Genomic DNA, 20,439 nt, shown 5'->3' on the forward strand with positions numbered 1-20,439 from the left:
GGTCGGGTGGTCCCTGAGGACTGGGTAGAAAATCACTGGTTTAGACTATTGTATCATACTGTATGTGGGACTGCCAGCAATTTGGAGGCTTCAGATGATTCAGAATACAGAATGAAGATTGGTGATAGGAACAAAGAGACAGACTAGTGTGCGGCCATCGATGAAAATGTTACTGTACATCTTCCAGTCAAGGAAGACAGCATTCCAGTCAAGGAATGCTGTCTTCTTAAATTAGTGGTACTGACATTTACCCCCTAATTCTATAATATCACATTCAGTATAAAGTTGACTTTGGTTTCCCAAATGCTACAGGCAGCTCACCTTGGTACTTGGGTCAGGCAATACAGTTGTAAGTGCCTTCTCATAATTTGAATCTGATAACGAGAGACACCCTGTGGTACCAGCTTTTCTTACTATTCATTATGTACATAAGTACATAAGTAATGCCATACTGGGAAAAGACCAAGGGTCCATCGAGCCCAGCATCCTGTCCACGACAGCGGCCAATCCAGGCCAAGGGCACCTGGCAAGCTTCCCAAACGTACAAACATTCTATACATGTTATTCCTGGAATTTTGGATTTTTCCAAGTCCGTTTAGTAGCGGTTTATGGACTTGTCCTTTAGGAAACCGTCCAACCCCTTTTTAAACTCTGCTAAGCTAACCGCCTTCACCACGTTCTCCGGCAACGAATTCCAGAGTTTAATTACACGTTGGGTGAAGAAAATTTTCTCCGATTTGTTTTAAATTTACTACACTGTAGTTTCATCGCATGCCCCCTAGTCCTAGTAGTTTTGGAAAGCGTGAACAGACGCTTCACATCCACCTGTTCCACTCCACTCATTATTTTATATACCTCTATCATGTCTCCCCTCAGCCGTCTCTTCTCCAGGCTTAGACATTAGCAATTTAAGAAGCTTCTTAAAACTCATTTATTTTTGCAGGCTTTTTCTTATTAGGAGATGATTGCTCAAAGTAGCAGGGGTGTAGAAACATAGAAACATGATGGCAGATAAAAGCCAAATAGCCCATCCAGTCTGCCCATCCACAGCAGCCACTATCTCCTCCTTTCCCTAAGAGATCCCACATGCCTGTCCCATGCTTTCTTAAATTCAGGCACAGTCCTCGCCTCTACCATCTCCACTGGGAGGCAAATCCACGAGTCTGCCACCCTTTCTGTGAAAAAGTCTTTCCTTATATTACTCCTGAACCTTTAACTCTTAACTTCATCCTATGCCCTCTCATTCCAGAGTTTTCCTTCACTTGAAAGAGGCTCACCTCCTATATATTAATGCCACACAGGTCTATATCATATCCGCTCTCTCCCACCTTTCCTCCAAAGTATACATATTGGGAGCCTTAAGTCTGTCCCCATACTGTACCCATAATCCTTGATTGCTTCGGAATCGGAGGTAACGTCCTCCAGTGGTTCAAGGGATTCCTAACCGCAAGGTCATACCAAGTAACATCCAACTTGACCACTTCAGCCGCATGGGTACCTGAATGCAGAGTACCACAAGGATCCCCCCTCTCACCAACTCTATTCAACTTAATGATGATACCCCTGGCAAAATTACTATCAAATCAAAACCTAAATCCATACATTTATGCGGATGAAGTAACGATCTACATCCCATTCAAACAAGACCTAAAAGAAATTTCTAATGACATGAGCCAAAGCCTCAAAATCATGCATTCATGGGCGGACGCATTTCGGTTGAAACTCAACGCAGAAAAGACCCAATGCCTAATACTAACCTCCCAACACAACAAAAAAGAATACACCGCCATCAATACACCAACTCTAAACCTTCCTAACTCAGAAACCCTAAAAATTCTTGGAGTCACCATTGATCGACACCTAACACTAGAGAACCATGCGAGAAACACAACCAAAAAGATATTCCACTCAATGTGGAAACTAAAAAGAATAAGACCTTTCTTCCCAAGGAGTGTTTTCCGTAACTTGGTACAATCATTGGAGCTTAGTCATCTTGACTATTGCAACGCACTATATGCCGGCTGCAAAGAACAAATAATCAAGAAACTTCAGACAGCCCAGAACACTGCAGCTAGACTCATATTTGGCAAACCTAAATTTGAAAGTGCCAAGCCCTTACAAGAAACATTACACTGGCTTCCACTTAAGGAACGCATCACGTTCAAAATATGTTCACTAGTTCACAAAATTATCCATGGAGACGCACCAGCTTACATGTCTGACCTAATAGACTTATCACCTAGGAATGCCAGAAGATCATCCCGCACATTCCTTGAACTGCACTTCCCCAGCTGTAAAGGAATGAAATACAAACTAATGCACGCGTCAAACTTCACCTACTTGAGCACACAGTTATGGAACGCACTGCCGCGCAACTTGAAATCGACCTACGAAAGAACGAACTTCCGCATACTACTGAAGACCCATCTCTTTGAAAGAGCATACCAAAAAGGCCAACCCAAGTGAACATACACTACACAACTTGCCTACTTAATCTCAGAACTGTTTCTTAAAATCTGCTTGTATACTACTACTTTGTTTTTATCATCATACTAACCAAGATCATGCAATACTAAATGTTTATGATACTAACACTTTTCCACTACTCATGATGTATTGTAAGCCACTTTGAGCCTGCAAAGAGGTGGGATAAGGTGGGATACAAATGCAACAAATAAATAAATAAAATAAAATACACTTTATGAAAGAGACCACTGACTAATTTTGTAGCCGCCCTCTGGACCAACTCCATCCTGTTTATATCATTTTGTAGGTTCAGTCTTCAGAGTTGCACACAGTATTCTAAATGGGGCCTCACCAGAGACTTATACAAGGGCACTATCAGCTGTTGGCAATTCCTTTCCCTATGAACACAAGCATCCTTCTGGCTTTGACCATCGCTTATTCTACCTGTTTGGCCACCTTGGGATAATCAGACATAATCGCTCCAAAGTCTCACTCTTCTTTCATACAGAGAAGTACTTCATTCCCTATACTATACCTTTCTCTTGGCTTTTTGCAACCTAAGTGCATAACTGCATTTTTTAGCATTAAATCATAGTTTATAATTGGCTGCTGGAATACAAAAGCATGCAAAGCAGCTCACTAATTATGAATTTTATGAAAACAGGCATGCAAAAAAAGCTTTGCCGGTCCATTTTTCACAAGAACAACAACTGTACCTCAGCTAAATGAGTTATTTTATATACTGGCTGTCATGCAGTTAATTTTCTTGGAAAGTTTGCAGGAGTCACATAGATTTAGGTAGCAAGTACCCACACAAATGCCAGTTTTCTAGTTATATGTGAACACATATGTGCATAAATGACAATCCAGCTATGAACTATTCTGTAAGTACAGATGCAGAAATGTGATCAGAAAGGGAGGCTAACAAACTGGGGAACACAATAATAATGGATGATTTCAATTACCCCGATATTGACTGGATAAATGTAACATCAGTGTATGCTAGAGAGGTGAAATTCCTTGATGGAATCAAGGACTCTTTTATGGAGCAGCTGGTTCAAGAACCAAAAGAGGAGGAACAATTCTAGACCTAGTTCTTACTGGAATGAATGATCTGGTGCAGGAGGGAATGGTGGTGGGGCCTCTTGATAACAGTGATCATAACATGATAAGATTTGATATAAGCTCTGGAGTAAGTACACATAGGAAATCCAATACATTAGCATTTAACTTTCAAAAAGGAGACTATGATAAAATGAGAACGGTGAAAAAAAAACTTAGATGGCCAGCCAGCTGCAAAGATCAAAAATTTACATCAGGCATGGATGCTGTTCAAAAATACCATCCTGGAAGCTAAGGCAAAATATATTCCATCTATTAAAAAAGGAGGAAGGAAGACCAAATGACAGCCGGCATGGTTAAAAAGTGAGGTGAAGGAAGCTATTAGAGTTAAAAGAAAATCTTTCAGAACATGGACGGATCCAACTGAAAATAATAAGAAACTACATAAAGAATGGCAAATCAAATGCAAAGCACTGATAAGGAAGGCAAGGAGAGACTTTGAAAAGAAAATTGCGTTGGAGGCAAAAACGCATAATAAAAAGTTTTTTAGGTATATTAAAAGCAAGAAGCCGGCAAAAGAATTGGTTGGACTGCTAGATGACTGAGGGGTAAACGGGGCACTCAGAGAAGACAAAGCCATAGCAGAGGGATTAAATGAATTCTTTGCTTCAGTCTTCACCAAGGAAGCTGTGGGAGAGATACCGGTGCCAGAAATTGTATTCAATGCTGACGAGTCAGAGAAACTGAATGAAATCTCTATAAACCTGGAAGATGTAATGGGGCAATTTGACAAATTGTAGAGTAGCAAATTGCTAGGACTAGATGGTACACATCCCAGAATATTGATAGAATTGAAAAATGAACTTGCAGAACTATTGTTAGAAATATGTAATATATCTTTAAAATCAAGCGTGGTACTGGAAAATTGGGGGGTTGCCAATATAACACCGTTTTTTAAAAAGGGCTCCAGAGGTGATCCAGGAAATTACAGACCGGTGAGGCCGACATTAGTGCCAGGCAAAATGGTAGAGACTATTATAAAGAACAAAATTACAGAGCATATTCAAAAGCATGGATTAATGAGACAAAGCAGGCATAGATTTACTGAAGGGAAACCTTGCCTCACCAATCTACTACATTTCATTGAGGAGGTGAACAAATATTTATTTATTATATTTGTATCCCACATTATCCCACCTCTTTGCAAGCTCAATGTGGCTTACAATACATCATGGATAGTGGAAATGAGAGGAGAATTGACGTTTGGTGTTACAGAAGTATTTTGGGTTACATGGTAATGGAATACATGATAGTGATATAACATAAGGCATTCTTAACATCACTAGATATATGTGGGAATTTCACATGTTTTGATCTTTGTGGTATATCTTGTCGAAGAGATGGGTCTTCAGTAGTTTGCGGAAGTTGGTCAGTTCATAGGTCGCTTTTAGGTTACGTGGCAATGCGTTCCAGAATTGCGTGGTCATATAGGAAAAGGTTGATGCATGCATTAGTTTATATTTTAGGCCTTTACAGTTGGGGAAATGAAGATTAAGGAATGTGCGAGATGATCTTTTGGCATTCCTGGGTGGTAGGTCTATCAGGTCTGACATGTAGGCTGGGGCCTTGCCATGGATGATTTTATGTACTAGGGTACATACTTTGAATGTGATGCGTTCTTTGAATGGTAACCAGTGTAGCTTCTCTCGTAAGGGTTTTGCACTTTCGTATTTTGGTTTTCCAAATATGAGTCTGGCTGCTGTGTTCTGCGCTGTCTGGAGTTTTTTGAGTATTTGCTCTTTGCAGCCAGCGTAGAGTGAGTTGCAGTAGTCTAGGTGACTGACTACTAATGATTGTACCAGATTGTGGAAAACGGTCCTTGAGAAGAATGATTTTACTCTTTTTAATTTCCACATTGAGTGGAACATCTTTTTGGTTGTGTTTTTCGTGTGATTCTTAAGTGTTAGGTGCCGGTCAATGGTGACTCCAAGAATTTTCAGGGTTTCCAAAATTGGTAGATTTAGTTTTGGTGTGTTGATGGTGGTAAATTTGCTCGTGTTGTGTTGAGAGGTGAGTATTAGGCATTGGGTTTTTTCTGCATTGAGTTTTAACTGAAAGGCATCTGCCCAGGAGTGCATGATATGTAGACTTTGGTTGATGTCTTTGGAAATTTCTTTTAGGTCTTGTTTGAATGGGATGTAGATCGTTACATCATCAGCATAAATGTATGGGTTGAGGTTTTGCTTTGATAGTAGTTTGGCCAAGGGTGTCATCATTAGGTTGAATATAGTCGATAAGAGGGGAGATCCCTGTAGAACTCCACATTCAGGTGTCCATGTGGCTGATGTAATCGAATTTGATGTCACTTGACATGAGCGTGTAGTTAGGAATCCTTTAAACCAATTAAGAACGTTGCCTCCGATACCGAAGTATTCAAGGATGTGTAGTAGGATTCCATGATCAACCATGTCGAAGGCGCTTGACATGTCGAATTGTAGAAGTAATATATTCTTGTCGGTTGCAATCGTTTGTTTGAATTTATTCATGAGCGTAACTAGTACTGTTTCAGTACTGTGATTAGAACGAAATCCTGACTGGGACTCTTGTAGTATTGAGAACTTGTAGTCTGTGAGTTGTTTGGTTATCATCCCTTCTGTTATTTTGGTTATTAAGGGAATGGATGCTACTGGTCTATAGTTGGTTAATTCACTCACATTTTTCTTTGCATCTTTGGGTATGGGGGTGAGTAGGATGTTTCCTTTCTCCTTTGGGAAGAGTCCATTTTGTAGCATGAAATTCACATGTTTCGTTAGATCTGTTATAAAGTGTTGGGGGGCCGATTTCATAAGGTTATAAGGTTATTTGGATAAAGGTGAGCCAGTCGATATTGTGTATCTGAATTTTCAAAAGACATTTGACAAAGCACCTCATGAAAGACTCCAGAGGAAATTGGAAAGTCATGGGATAGGAGGTAGTATTCTATTGTGGATTAAAAAAACTGGTTAAAAGATAGAAAACAAAGTAAGATTAAATGGTCAGTATTCTCAATGGAGAAGGGTAGAAAGTGGGGTTCCCCAGGGGTCTATGTTGGGACCGCTGCTTTTTCACATATTTATAAATGATCTAGAGATGGGAGTAACTAGTGAGGTAATTAAATTTGCTGACGATACAAAGTTATTTCAAAGTTGTTAAATCGCAACAGGATTGTGAAAAATTCCAAGACGACTTTACGACACTGGGAGACTGGCCATCCAAATGGCAGATGATGTTTAATGTGAGCAAGTGCAAAGTGATGCATGTATGAAAGATGAACCTGAACTATAGCTACGTGATGCAAGTTTCCACGTTAGGAGTCACCGACCAGGAAAAGGATCTAGGAGTCATCGTTGACAATACATTGAACCATTTGCTCAATGTGCTGCGGCAGCAAAGAAAGCAAATAGGTTGTAAGGTATTATTAGGAAAGAATGGAAAATAAAAATGAGGATGTTATAATGCCTTTGTATCGTTCTATGGTGTGACCAGACCTTGAATACTGTGTGCAATTCTGGTCACCGCATCTCAAAAAAGATACAATGGAATTAGAAAAGGTACAGGGAAGGGCAACAAAAATAATAAAAGGGATGGGACGACTTCCCTATGAGGAAAGGCTGAAATGGCTTGGGCTCTTCAGCTTGGAGAAAAGATGGCTGAGGGGAGATATGATAGAAGTATATAAAATACTGAGTAAAAATACTGAGTGGATTGGAACGGGTAGATGTGAATCGTTTGTTTACTCTTTCCAAAAATAATAGGAGTAGGGGGCATGCAATGAAACTACAAAATAGTAAATTTACAATGAATCAGAGAAAATATTTCTTCACTCAACATGTAATTAAACTCTGGAATTCATTGCCAGAGAATGTGGTAAAAGCAGTTAGCTTAGCAAGGTTTAAAAAAGGTTTGAATAACTTCCTAAAAGAAAAGTCCATAAGCCATTATTAAAATGGACTTGGGGAAAATCTACTGCTTATTTCTAAGATAAGCAGCATAAAATGTATTGTGCTGTTTTGGGATCTTGCCAGGTACTTGTAACCTGGATTGATCACTGTTGGAAACAGGATACTGGGCTTGATGGACCTTCGGTCTGTCCCAGTATGGCAACACTTATGTACTGTATGTGTCTATCTTTGATGGTGCTTAATTTGCAGGTGGGCATCTATATGGGACACAGTTTGGGTGGAGTGTGGACAGGGTGCACAGTTATGCACATACGTTACAGAATATTATAATTTCTATACATATCTCCCCAATCTAGGTGCTAGCATTTTACACCAGCTCTATGGTGGTGTACATGCTCATGAATATTTACCCAGTTACGTTAGTATTCTATAAATATAACAAAGTAGGTGCCTGTGTTTCTTAATAGGCTCTAAATAGATGCATCCATGGTGCCTAAAAATAGCTACCTTTTTATAGAATTGCCCCCTCACTGTTCCCTCTAAGCTGAGCAGGAGTCCTCCACCTATAGTCCTACCAGTGGGGGTGGGGGAGTAGGGTGCTGTTTCACTATCACTTTTTCAATAGTGAGGGACAGGCAAGCTCTGCAAGATTCCAGTGAACCTGTCTGTACCTAGTAATTGAAAAGAAAATATTGAAACACCACCCTCTGCTGGTAGCAATGAAGTTGGAGGACTCCCTCTAAGCTTAGAGGGAACAGTGTGCCCTCTATCGCCCAAATTCTATAAATGGTGTCCAAGTTTAGGCATGCAGCTGGACACACAGTTATAGAATAGGGCCATGTATGATCATAATTAACGAATTGCCAGTAAATTGGCAAATAATTGGTGATAAATACCAACAACTGATGTTAACAAGCATTAATTGGTGCTAATTTGCAGTTGTGAATGCAACAGACTTATGCCCCATTCTATAAACAGTGCACAAATGGAAAGGGGGCATTAACGTAGGAGGAGCATGTATGTGTTGGGGCATTCCAACTATTCTTGCGCACACTTCATACAACAGTTGCATTTATGTACCCAACTGCTACATTTAGGTGCCACCATTTATACCAGCCATAGGTATGGCATAAGTAGTCACACCTAAAGTCTGGCACATAACTGGAATTACGCTAGTATTTATAACAGATTTGGTGCACAACTCTGAAATTATACTAGCTTCACACCCGGTTTTTTGGCATCTTTTAGCATCATTGATAAAATTTACCTCTATGCTTATAATATTTAGCCCAGCCCCATGAAATGCATCCCAGCACTGCATGGAAGCACCACAGCGTTTCCTTGTGCCCTGTGCCCTGTGCCAGTTGCAGGCATCCTCTGAGTTCAAGGCTCTTTTGTTTTCCACAGTTTGAATCTTTCCATTTGAGTGACGGACAAAGTTGATGTTTCTCTCTGCACAAGACCCCTGACATAGGTGGTTTTGCCGAAACACAAACCATGTTGGGTCTGCATAATAAAGTTCTGATTTGACGCCCCCCCCCCCCCCCCCCCCCCCCCATTCTTGAAAGCTCCTTGTGCTTTTTTTTTGGCTTTTCTGTTTTGTTTGGGCATGATAAACCATCAACAGGGCATTTTCAGTTAAAGCAACAACACTAGCACAATAATAGATCAAATTTAAGAACACAACCCAAAAAAGCCCGTTTCTCCAAAAATGAAACGGGCCCTAGGAAGGCTATTGTCTAAGCGATTTCTCGTATCTCCCCTGCCCTCCCCTCCATGTCCAGCAATTCTTCCCTGCCCTGCCCTCCCATCCATGTCCCGCAATTCTCCCCTCCCCTCCGTGTCCAGTGACTCACCCCAGCCCCCACCCGTCCTCCTTTTAAGCACCTGAGTTCCAGTTCAACCCCAGCCCTCACCTGCCCGCCCTCTTCTCCCACAACAGCCCTCCTTTCCTTCCTGCCACCCTTCCTTTAAAACTTTTATTTTACCTGGTCACAGTGGCGTCAGTGAAAGCAGCAGGCTCAGCTCGGCTCGCCTCCAGCCTTCCCTTTCCTTCTCCCTCAGTGTCCTGCCCTCCCCTAACGTAATTTCCTCTTTCCGCGAGGGCGGGATACTGAGAGGGAAGGGAAGGCTTGAGGCAAGCCAATTACGTAGTACCTCATTTGCATATGGTTACGAACCCAGCCAGCCAGCCATCCAGGGACGTAGATTGGCAAATTATTATATAGGAGATAGCTTCTTCCACTATATAGAAATTCTAACTCATTTTCACCCAGTCTAATGTAAACATGTAAGCCCCCCATCCCACTCTCTTAAACCCACACCAGTACAACTCAGAATATCCACACATAGCATAAGTGATTTATGTGGTAAACTCCAAATTTAACTGGACAAATGAATTCTGAACATTGATCTCTATTTTACTATGTTCACCCCTCATCCTTATCCCTGCCCTCCATGCCTGTCTCAAAGCATTGCAGCTTTCGTTGCGATTGCCTCTGCGGTGGACTATTCCATGCATCTCTGTAAAGAAGGATTTCCACTGACCTTTTTTCTGGAGTAATGTCTCCAAATGGGTTCATTTTGGGCATACCATGACAGGAATAAATCTCATTCCTAAACCACAGTATGTAGAGTATGATCTCAGTCTCTCAAATTTACAGCTAACACTTTCCATCGTACTTGCATCATGCCAAAGAGCTTCCTTCTGGAGTTCATAAGATAAATAACATGTACAAGCAACCTATCCAGATGTGCTTGGAAATTCCTTTTAATCAAGCCTGTGGCAACCACAGCAACGGGAAATATTTCTGTATATTTTTTACCATATTTTCTGGTTCTCAGAATTGCATTCCTTTGTACTTGAGGATCTTCTCTCTCTCTCTCTCCACACGTGATTCACAGAGTAATTACTTGGGACTGACACCTCTATGATCAATGGAGAACAGAAGAGTGATTTCAAACTCATTCTTTTGGCTGTTTCTGCTTCTTGTCTTCCTACCTCTATGATCAATGCCATTCTGGTGGTTTTCTTTTTTACAACTTGCATCCAGCTTGTTAATGGTCAAAATAGGGATCTTCTTTCCTCCAGTGAGTAGTCTATTCAGCTTATAATCGAAAGAGAAAAATGCCTATATTGCAACCCAAATCAGGAGATGGGCGTCTTTCTCCTGTGGGCGCCCAAATCGGTATAATCGAAAGCCGATTTTGGGCGTTTCCAACTGCAATCCGTTGTGGAAACGGGTAAAGTTGATGCGGGCGTGTTGGAGGTGTGGTGAAGGCGGAACTGGGGCATGGTTATCAGCCGAGGAGAGATGGGCGTCTTTAGCTGATAATCTTTAAAAAAAGGCGTTTTTACCGCGATTTTGGGTCACTTTTTTTGACCCTTTTTTTTCACAAACAGGTCCCAAAAAAGTGCCCCAACTGACCAGATGACCACTGGAGGGAATCGGGGATGACTTCCCCGGATTCCCCCAGTGGTCACTAACCCCCTCCCACCAGTGTTATGCGCACTGCAGAGTCACATCAGCAATGCATTGTGGTGGGTGTAGGGTATTGGGCTCCGTGATTCCACTAGCTTGTGGCAAATGCTCACGATGCTGGAAGTTGGTAGGCTCTACTCCCATGGTGCTTTTCCCCCTGCTTACTGGGTCAGAGCGTGCCCTGTTTTGTTTCCGGTAGTCCATGAGGTAGTGGCCATTTTTGTAAGCCAGTTTTAGATCCCTTTCACATGTTAGCCACGTTACAGAACTTAGTTCTTCCCTTGAATGTGGCTGAAAGAGAGCATTGTACAGCATTCTGCCAGCTCTGACCTACTGCTCATCTCAGTACCAGGGAAACTCATTGCCAGTGGGGCACAACCTCTGATCTGCAGTTAACTGTGAGTAAGCGTGCTTATTCCGATAAAGGACGTTTTCGGAGAGATTAGTCTTCAGGTGTCAACTGGTGTGCCAATGTTATATAGCAGCAACCAGTCCTAGAGACCTGCGTGTATGCAGGTCCTTGGAGCACTTTTAGTGGGTACCGCAGTGCACTTCAGCCAGGCGGACCCAGGCCCATCCCCCCCTACCTGTAACACTTGTGCTGGTAAATGGGAGGCCTGCAAAACCCACTGTACCCACATGTAGGTGCCCCCTTCACCCCTAAGAGCTGTGGTAGTGTTGTACATTTGTGGGTAGTGGGTTTTGGGGGAGGGGGGTTGGGGGCTCATCACCCGTGGTAAGGGAGCTATGCATGTGGGAGCGTTGTCTGAAGTCCACCACACTGACCTCTAGGGTGCCCAGTTGGTGTCCTGGCATGTCAGGGGGGTGAGTGGCTCGGATTAGGACGTGGCAAATGGCTCGGATTAGGACGTTTTTGAGCTGGGCATTTTTAGTTTCCATTATCGCTAAAAAAAAAACAAACGCCCAGCTGAAAAACGTCCATTTTTTCAAAAATACGGTCTGTCCTGCCTCTTCACGTACCCGTTTTCGGACATAGACGCCCATGGAGATAGGCGTTCGCGTTCGATTATGCCCCTCCACGTAGGGCTGAACTGTTTCTTCCTCTTTTAATTTCATTCTTTATAAATTATTAAAGTCATACAAATACAGCAAAGTTGCCTCAGACATGCCAGTCAGTATAGAATCTAGCACAATGAAGATTAGAAAATGCATTCTGTGAGTCTATGTTTCTATCCTCTCAGTGCCCTTACAAAGGGGTAATTCAACACAGCACCCAAGTTTGGTCTCACCACTGACCTATATAAGGATAATATTACCTCCCTTTTCTTATCCACCTGACCTTTCTCTTTTGTGATTTATTTTTCACTATTGCAACAAAGAACTGAGTCTACACTGGATACAGGAGTTTATATAACAGAGTAAGTCATCTTTCCATATACACATTTAAGTAAAATGATTATCATTAGAGCTCACTAGCTACCAGTTATCGCAGAACACCATTTCCATATAGGGGATCATTTTCAAAACAGAAAAACAACTCAAAAATGGCATAAAGTGGCATTTGGAGGTTGCCGTGCTGGGACAGACCAAAGGTCCATCAAGTCCAGTATCTTATTTCCAACAGTGGCTAATCCACTGGAAAGATCCCACAACAGTACAACAGATTTTATGCTGTTTGTCCTAGAAATAAGCAGTGGATTTTCCCAAGTCCATCTTAATAATGGCTTATGGACATTTAGGAAATTATCCAACCCTTTTCTAAACCCTGCTAAGCTAATTGCTTTTACCACATTCGCTGGTAACGAATTCCACAGTCTAATTACACGTTGAGTGGTGAAATATTTTCTCCAGTTTGTTTTAAATTTACTACTTAGTAGCTTCATTGCGTGCCCCCTAGTCCTAATATTTTTGGAAAGAGTAACAAGCGATTCACCTCTATCCATCCCACTCCACTCAGTATTTTATAGATCTCTATCATATCTACCTCAGCTGTCTCTTCTCCAAGCTGGACAGTCGTAACCACTTTAGCCTTTCGAAACTCGGATTGGAGTTTTTTTTTTCTTTGCAGTGTATCCAAATTACAAGGGGGCATGTTTGGGGTGGGATTTGGGCATTCCCAAAACTTGGACATTTTTCTGCCATAATGGAACAAAGCAAAAGTGACCAGGGCTAAACGTTAGATGTTTTGTTCCAGTCCTGTTTCAATCATGCCTAAGGTCACAAAAAGATGCCCTAAATGACTACTGGAAGGATTACGGCATGACCACCCCCCCCCCCCCCCACCCCCCCATGATCACTGACCTCCCTCAAAGATCTGAAACTGTACATACCAGCCTCTATGACAGCTTCAGATGTTATGTCCAGTCCTCTTAGAGCAGGTCCCTGAGTAACCTAGTGGTCAGTGCAGTGGACTGCACAGAAGACGACCTAGGCTCGTATCCCACTGTAATGGGTATTTTGTGGTAGAAAGTGTGAGTCCTCCAAAAGCCACCAAAAACCTATTGTACCTACATATAGGTGACACCTGCAGGCACAAGGGCTATTGTAGTGGTGTACAGTTGAGTACAGTTGTTTCTAGTGGGTTTTAGAGGGTTCCTGAGCCTATACGTCTAGCCCCATCTCTACCTGTTTTCAAATCCATGCTGAAAACCTACCTTTTCACTGCTGCTTTTGGCTCCTAACCACTACTCATTTGCCTCCCCCCTTGTTCCTTCTCACCCAGTACTTCCCTTGCCCTTGTCTGTATTAGATTGTAAGCTCTATTGAGCAGGGACTGTCTCTCTATGTCAGGTGTTCAGCGCTGCGTGCGTCTGGTAGCGCTATACAAATGCTAATAATAATAATAATAATATCCCAATTGTTTTTTTTTGGAGGGGGGATAATGTGGGATATAAATGTCAAAAATAATAATAATAATAATAAAATAATAATAATAATAATAAGGGGGTAATGGTGAGATGTATATCTGGGACCTTCTATGTGAAGTCCACTGCAGTGCCCCCTAGGGTGCCCCACTGCTCTGCTGGGATGTCTGTGTGACCAGTCTACTAAACATGCTGGCTCCATACATCTCAATGCCTTGTTTTTATGCAGTTTTCCCTTGAACATTTGTTTGTTCTTTTTTTTTTTAAATGGCCCTAAAAGATAGATGCACTGAGCACAAAAACATCTAGCAAATTGCCTTGGAGTGGAGGAGTAGCCTAGTGGTTAGTGCAGTGGACTTTGATCCTGGGGAGCTGAGTTCAATTCCCACTGCAGCTCCTTGTGACTCTGGGCAAGTCACTTAACCCTCCATTGCCCCTGGTACAAAATAAGTACCTGAATATATGTAAACCACTTTGAATGTAGTTGCAAAAACCTCAGAAAGGTGGTCTATCAAGTCCCATTTCCCTCTTCCCCCTCCCCCCTGTTTCAAAACAAAATGTTGGATGTTTTTCTGGTTTGTTCCAATCTTGAAGGCCCTTTTGTGCTTTTCTTTTGTTGCTGCTATTCATGCACTTCTGACCCTCTTTTTTGTTACCTGGTTTGAAAATGGTCATTTTCGCTAATGAAGGTTTGGCTGTTTTTCACCAAACGTCCAAAATCGGATTTAGATGTCGTATTGAAAATGCCCCTTATAATCTTATCTCCTCATTATACATAAATGGAGTATATTATTACCATAACAAATTAGAATAGGGTTCAGCTCTCCATGCTATTTATTTATATTTTAATTTGCATAACGGTAGAATGTCTATAGCAACTTAAAATAACCTTTCATTCATACTGAAATACAGCCATAAAACATTGTAAGTGGTATACTATGCCATACTTTGTATTGTTATTTGAATATTTTTACTGCTGTAATTGCCTATTGCTCATGTTTGATCTATTCTTACTGTACACCGCCTTGAGTGAATTGCTTCAAAAAGGCGGTAAATAAATCCTAATAAATAAACAAACAATGCATTCTGAATATTAAATTCACTGGTCCATCTCCAAGCTACAGAAGCAAAGAAACACAATTAAGCTGAATTTCCACTCTAATGTCATTTCAGTGGTGTACTGGGGGAGGGGGTTGGGCCTGGCCTCTAAGTGCCAGCCTGAGAGGGAGGACCCTGAAGGAGAAGCTGGAAGGTCAAAAAAAAAAAAGCAAAGGCCATGTGATGTATCTGTCTAGAAGGTACATAGGTAAACATTGGTCCCTGACACGGTTGCCAGGTGGGCGGTTTTCCCGCCCAATTGGGCGGTTTTCCGCGACCCGCTGCAGGAAAGTTTTGTCCGCTGCGGGTCGCGGTTTTTTTGGGCTATTTTTTGTTTTTTTCCATTGTTTTTTGTGCAGTTTTTGGGCCGCGGGGCTAATGACATTTTGGGCGGGGTTGATGACATTTTGGGCGGGGTTGTTGACGGCAGAGGTGGGGTTGATGACGGTGGAGGCGGGGTTGATGACGGCGGGGGTGGGGTGTGAACTTTTTGGCCGGGTTTGGGGACCGGGTAACTGGCAACACTGGTCCCTGAGCGCTGGAGACCCATAGTCTGCTAATGTCTCATTCAAACTGAGACTCACACAGTACCTAGCATTTTCCTACTTTCAATCTTAAACTGAAGCAGCTCACCAAAATTTTCTTTAGGAGAGTAATTCCACTCAGTTCTACTTTTAATTTGGTGTTTTCATCCCTTTGAAGATGGAATAAAATGGGTTTAGAGATGAAAATGTGTCACCTACAAGGATATACTATGTTTTGCTCACTGAGTTTAATACAGTGTTAGTCAAAAGACCAGAAGCCCGCTCATTGGCTCTGTCTGTCTGATTTCTGCCCCCCCCCCCCCTTGGGTGCACAGGAAACCCGATTTCTAAGATTTTACCACATAACCATGCCCACATCAGTGATGCTGGAAGACTGGTTTAGTAATCCTACACTTATTATAGCTGTAAGTGGGTACACAAACTGCACTTTTCAGCTGAGTCAACTGCTCCTCTGCTGGATCGAGCCGCATCGGAGGGGGGTGAGCAGCGCGGCACCTTCGGGCGGCACAGGGAGGCGTATTTGGCATGCACAGAGCAGCCAGCATAATGCTTGGCTGCTCTGCGCATGCACGACCGGCCGATTGGCCGACTGTTTAACGATGGAATAGAGAATGCAAGTGAGCTACAACGAGCAGCTCATTTGCATTCCTATTCCTTGATGCATGCCCGTTCCTTACCGATTCGCTAAGGGAATCGTAAGGGAAGGGCTCTAACGATCGATTAGTGCATCTAGCCTTCAGGGTCTTCTTATCCATAGAATACCTTACAGCCAAGGGCCCAGCTCTGAGGCTCAAGCCCTTCACATGAACCACCTAAAGCCAGGTTCTGATGCCCTTCTTAATGCACCTCATTTTTCTAGCCAGTTTTCCAACCGCACCTGGAATGAGCATTAGTCCCTTTAACTATAATAGGGCTCTCAAGGTTTGAGGCTACCACTACCAGTCCTTGCCAGCCCTGAGCCCTGCGGCTCCTGAGAGCCTGTATCCATGGCAACGTCGAGGAAGTTCCTATAGCAACCACAGGGCACGTGACCCGGAGCAAGCACAAACCAAGAAAGATATACGAGACGAGGATGGGGGCAAGGGGCGCGCGCGCGCACAACCGACTCAGCCAGGCATGCAGCGTCCCTTCATATAGCCCTAGCAGCCAGGAGCGCGCGTCTTAGTTCCCGGCGCTGGAGCGGGCAGCGTCTCCGCCAAAAAGCACAGGGGTGGTGTGGCCGTATAAAGATGAAGGCTCCCTGCCCATGGGGTCTTAGGGGAGCCAACGCTGTACAATGATAACGAGACGATTTTTAGTTATTACAGCAACAAACACCCCTGAGAACAGTTCCACGAATCAAATCTTAATGATAGGGAAAAGAGACGAGAAGCGTTCCTCCTCCCCAGCCTCGCCTTGCCCTGCCCGTACACCGCTCAACCTGTATTGGAAGGATTGTCACCTTACCCCAGGCCAGCCAAGCAACTAGCCCGGTCCTGATTTTGTCCTATTGAATGCATGGATCAATAGTTCTGATCTTCTCAGGAAGCACAATAGGAAAATCCAAAGTACAAATCTCTACATGCATTAAGCCAGAACCTGGACTAGATCCTTCATTTAAGGTGGTCTGGGGAGTGGTGACACTCCTATACCCCGACGGGTAACAACCCAGCTCATGCTCTAAAGGTCTGACCGCTATGCACACGAATAGCTGCTGCCTGGCCGCCTTTTTTAATTTTCACATTTTCCAAAGCAACAGTTGTGAATTTCGGGCTTTGCTCTGCCGCCCCCCTTCTTGCATTGTTTTTCATCTTTCAGCAAAGCTGACGGCTCGCTTCCAAACCTTAAAACACGGATACCCAAACGGGGAAACTTTTCCAAAACCATAGGAAGATCGCTCCCGTCTTACCTCTCTCCCTGGAAAACTGAAAATCCGGCAATTCCCTGAAGATCCAGGAAGACCACTTCGATTTTTTCCCCTTCGATTTTTCTAACTTAAGTTGTGCTGAGCCTGAGCCAAACCGCAAATACTTCAACGAGCCCGTTAGCTTTTGGAGGCAAGATGCTGTGTAGTGGTGGTGGTGTCAGCTCTCAGACACACATTCCCTGAGTGTGTCGCCTGCCCTGTCTGTGTGTATGTGAGATAAAAGAGGGGGAGACTCTGTGTATCAACAGGATGGAATATTGCAAAGGGGAGTGATTTTAAGCAAAAGGGAAGGGGGAGGGGAAGGGGGGGCTAGATGGAGAGAGCAAAATAACAGCGCGGTTTTTTTACTGCATGGGCTGGGTGAGGGGGAGGGAGGAAAGATTCAAAGAAGGCCAGCCAACAAAATATCAGGAATTTTCCAGAATGGAAAATAGAATTAATCTCCATGTCACACAATGTAGCCCTTTCATTCCAGCTTGGAGGTACCACTGAGCTAATACAGTTAGCCCGTGTGGGGGCTGGGTGGAATGGTGATCATTGGAAGAGATGGCAGGTCACTGCTTGCCCAGGTTTCTCGGCAGTGGTTGTGTGTAAGCAACAGGCTCTTAAGGGAGCTATCGCTGTTTACCTATGCTGTAGAGGAAATGGGCTTCTTTATAACACTGACATTTTTTATTGCATGGAATATAATAACAGATAAATCTGGCATAGGTTATCACAATCCTTCTGTGCCAAATATGGTAAAAAGGAATGTTATCCTATCCTTTTCCTTTCTAGGTTCTTCTAGCTAATTTTCTAAAATCATTTTAATGATGTTTTTGCTTTGAATTAATTTTTAAAAAATCACAGATTTACTGTTTGTTTTTCTTTTGCAGAAAATAAAAATTGGCAGTAAGATTATTTGCCTGGTGGGGCCATATGTGCAAAAAATAAAGTATGTGAAAATAGCATCAAAATAAATCTGTTTTCACAGAAAGACATAACCAAGAAGATAATTGCTAATCTGCACTTGTGGTTTGGCTTTTTTTTCAACTTTGCAACGAAATATTTTGGATATGATTGCTGTGGTGATGAGTTACAGCGAAGAACGAGTATTTTAGTAACTTTTTTGGAAAAATAAAACACAGTCCAAATTAAGTTACTTCTTTGATAACATTTTACTTAAGTTGTGATGAAATGTTCCCAAGAAGAAATTGAAAACGGTAGCTAAATAAAGATGACCTTGGTGACAGCATTTCAAGGAAGGTTATTCAGAGAATTTCCTGGCATAAGTCCCAGCAAATGGTCAGGATATTCTGGATAGAATTTTTAGGGGGAAAGTTCCCAGCCAGTATATCCAGAAAACGTTTGCATTCAGGATACACTCAAGTGCAATGATAAAAACAAGAAGGGAGGTGGATTTAGCTCATGCCTGTTTCAGTTTTAGCTCAACTAAAGTTAAGATTCAAGGTTTATACATTGTGTCTTGTCTGAGATCAGAAGGAGCTGCAGTGGATTTTAAACCAGGCTTCCCTGCTTCTCTAATCAATAGGTTTTATTTATTTGGATTTTGCTCATATGTTTTTCAGTAATAACTCAAGGTGAGTTACATTCAGGTACACTGGGTATTTCCCAGTCCCTGGAAGGCTCACAATTTAAGTTTGCACCTAAAGCTTAACTCGAGTTATCTGCAGCAGGGCCCATTTTATTCCTATGGGCCCTGCTGCAGATGCCCAAGATCACAAGGAGCAGTAGTGGGATTTGAACTGTCCACCTCTGGATGTCAAGACTAGTGCTCTAACCACTAGGCAACTCCTCCATGCTAGAAGCTTTACCTAGAACTAAAGAAGCCTCCTCTTTTCTGATCTGCACATATACATAAAAATTGGAGTCCCCCACCCCCTATATTGTATCCCTGAAAATTTTGTGTGGATAGGACATCCAACACCACCATTAGTAGTCTCAGTACAGATTCCATTATTCATCCATTTAGAAAAATGGCCATTTAACCCTACCCTCTGTTTTCTGTCCAATAACCTAATGACATTGCCTCCTATCCCCTGAAAAGTGTGATTTGAACAGGGTCCCTTGATTTAAAGTCCACTGCACTAATCACTAGGCTACTCTTCAGACTTAAAGCAGACATAAAAGTAATGCCATGCTAACTGGAAAAGCCAAATTACAGTATAGGGGTTTTTTTTTTCAAATTGGGCTTCAAAGTTCTGGGAGCAAGAATGATCTGAACAGAGTTACACATGGAGACATTGGCAGAGAGGAGACATGAATTTCATATTTTAGGGCTTTTTCTAAATTATAATGTTTACTAGGCCACTCCCACATCCATGCCGCAGCAAATTGTTGCACTTTCTTCAAACAGAATTTATGTCAGCGTATAAAGTAAAAATATTCCTCCTTCAGCTTCCAGAAGGATGCTGCAACTGGATTTGATAATTAGCTTTATTCATGCTTCTGTATAGAAGTATTTTTCTGCAGCTGACTTGGAAATTGTAATAATGAAGGGGTTTTTGATAAGAGTGCTCCTAGAGTCCTTTGTTCTGTAGTGTTCTTCATAATCGTTAGTGGTGATAGAGGTAGATTCTACAGAAAGAGTTAAAAGTTTCAGCAGCAGTGTTTCTGAAATTGTGGGGCAATTATGTGGCACCAGTGCATATATTTGCATATTAAATAACATGAATGTGTACGTTATAAAAAATAAAATCGCTTTCTGATATTTCTTGTGTGCCCAGTTAATTTAATTCATTTTGTGGAGGAAAGGATCATAGTTATCAGTGCTAGGAAGAGTAGGGTGACATAGAGAATAGGGGTAGGGTAGGGAAACAGGACGAGGGAAGAGAGGGAAAGGGATTTTGAGGTGGAGGGTGGAGAGAGATAAGGGATGGAGGGGAATCTTGAGGGGTAATCTGGAATAAATTAGGAGAGGGGATCAAGTCACAGAGGAAGGGGAGAAGAAAGGGAATCAACAGACAGAAGGAGGGAGGATTCTGAGCAGAGAGAAGGGGATCCAGGATAAGGAGAAGGAAGTGAAAGAGCCACTCTCAGAACCCTGCTCTTAATACGATCCCTTCTCTCAAACACACCCCTTTCACCCTTTACTCCCACATACTCTATACCCTT

General features: G+C 42.5%; 1 protein-coding gene across 1 annotated transcript in view; it reads right to left on the minus strand.

Moving 5' to 3' along the window:
• LOC115482152 overlaps positions 1–17,608 on the minus strand; it is a 140,322-nt gene extending 122,714 nt beyond the window's left edge. Inside the window, exon 1 of the mRNA XM_030221724.1 lies at positions 17,308–17,608. The gene's annotated coding sequence lies outside the window, so the exon portion shown is untranslated. The remainder of the gene's footprint in view (positions 1–17,307) is intronic.
• Between the last annotated feature and the right edge of the window lie 2,831 nt (positions 17,609–20,439).

Source organism: Microcaecilia unicolor, chromosome 12, assembly GCF_901765095.1.
Source record: "Microcaecilia unicolor chromosome 12, aMicUni1.1, whole genome shotgun sequence".
Lineage (NCBI taxonomy): Eukaryota > Metazoa > Chordata > Amphibia > Gymnophiona > Siphonopidae > Microcaecilia > Microcaecilia unicolor.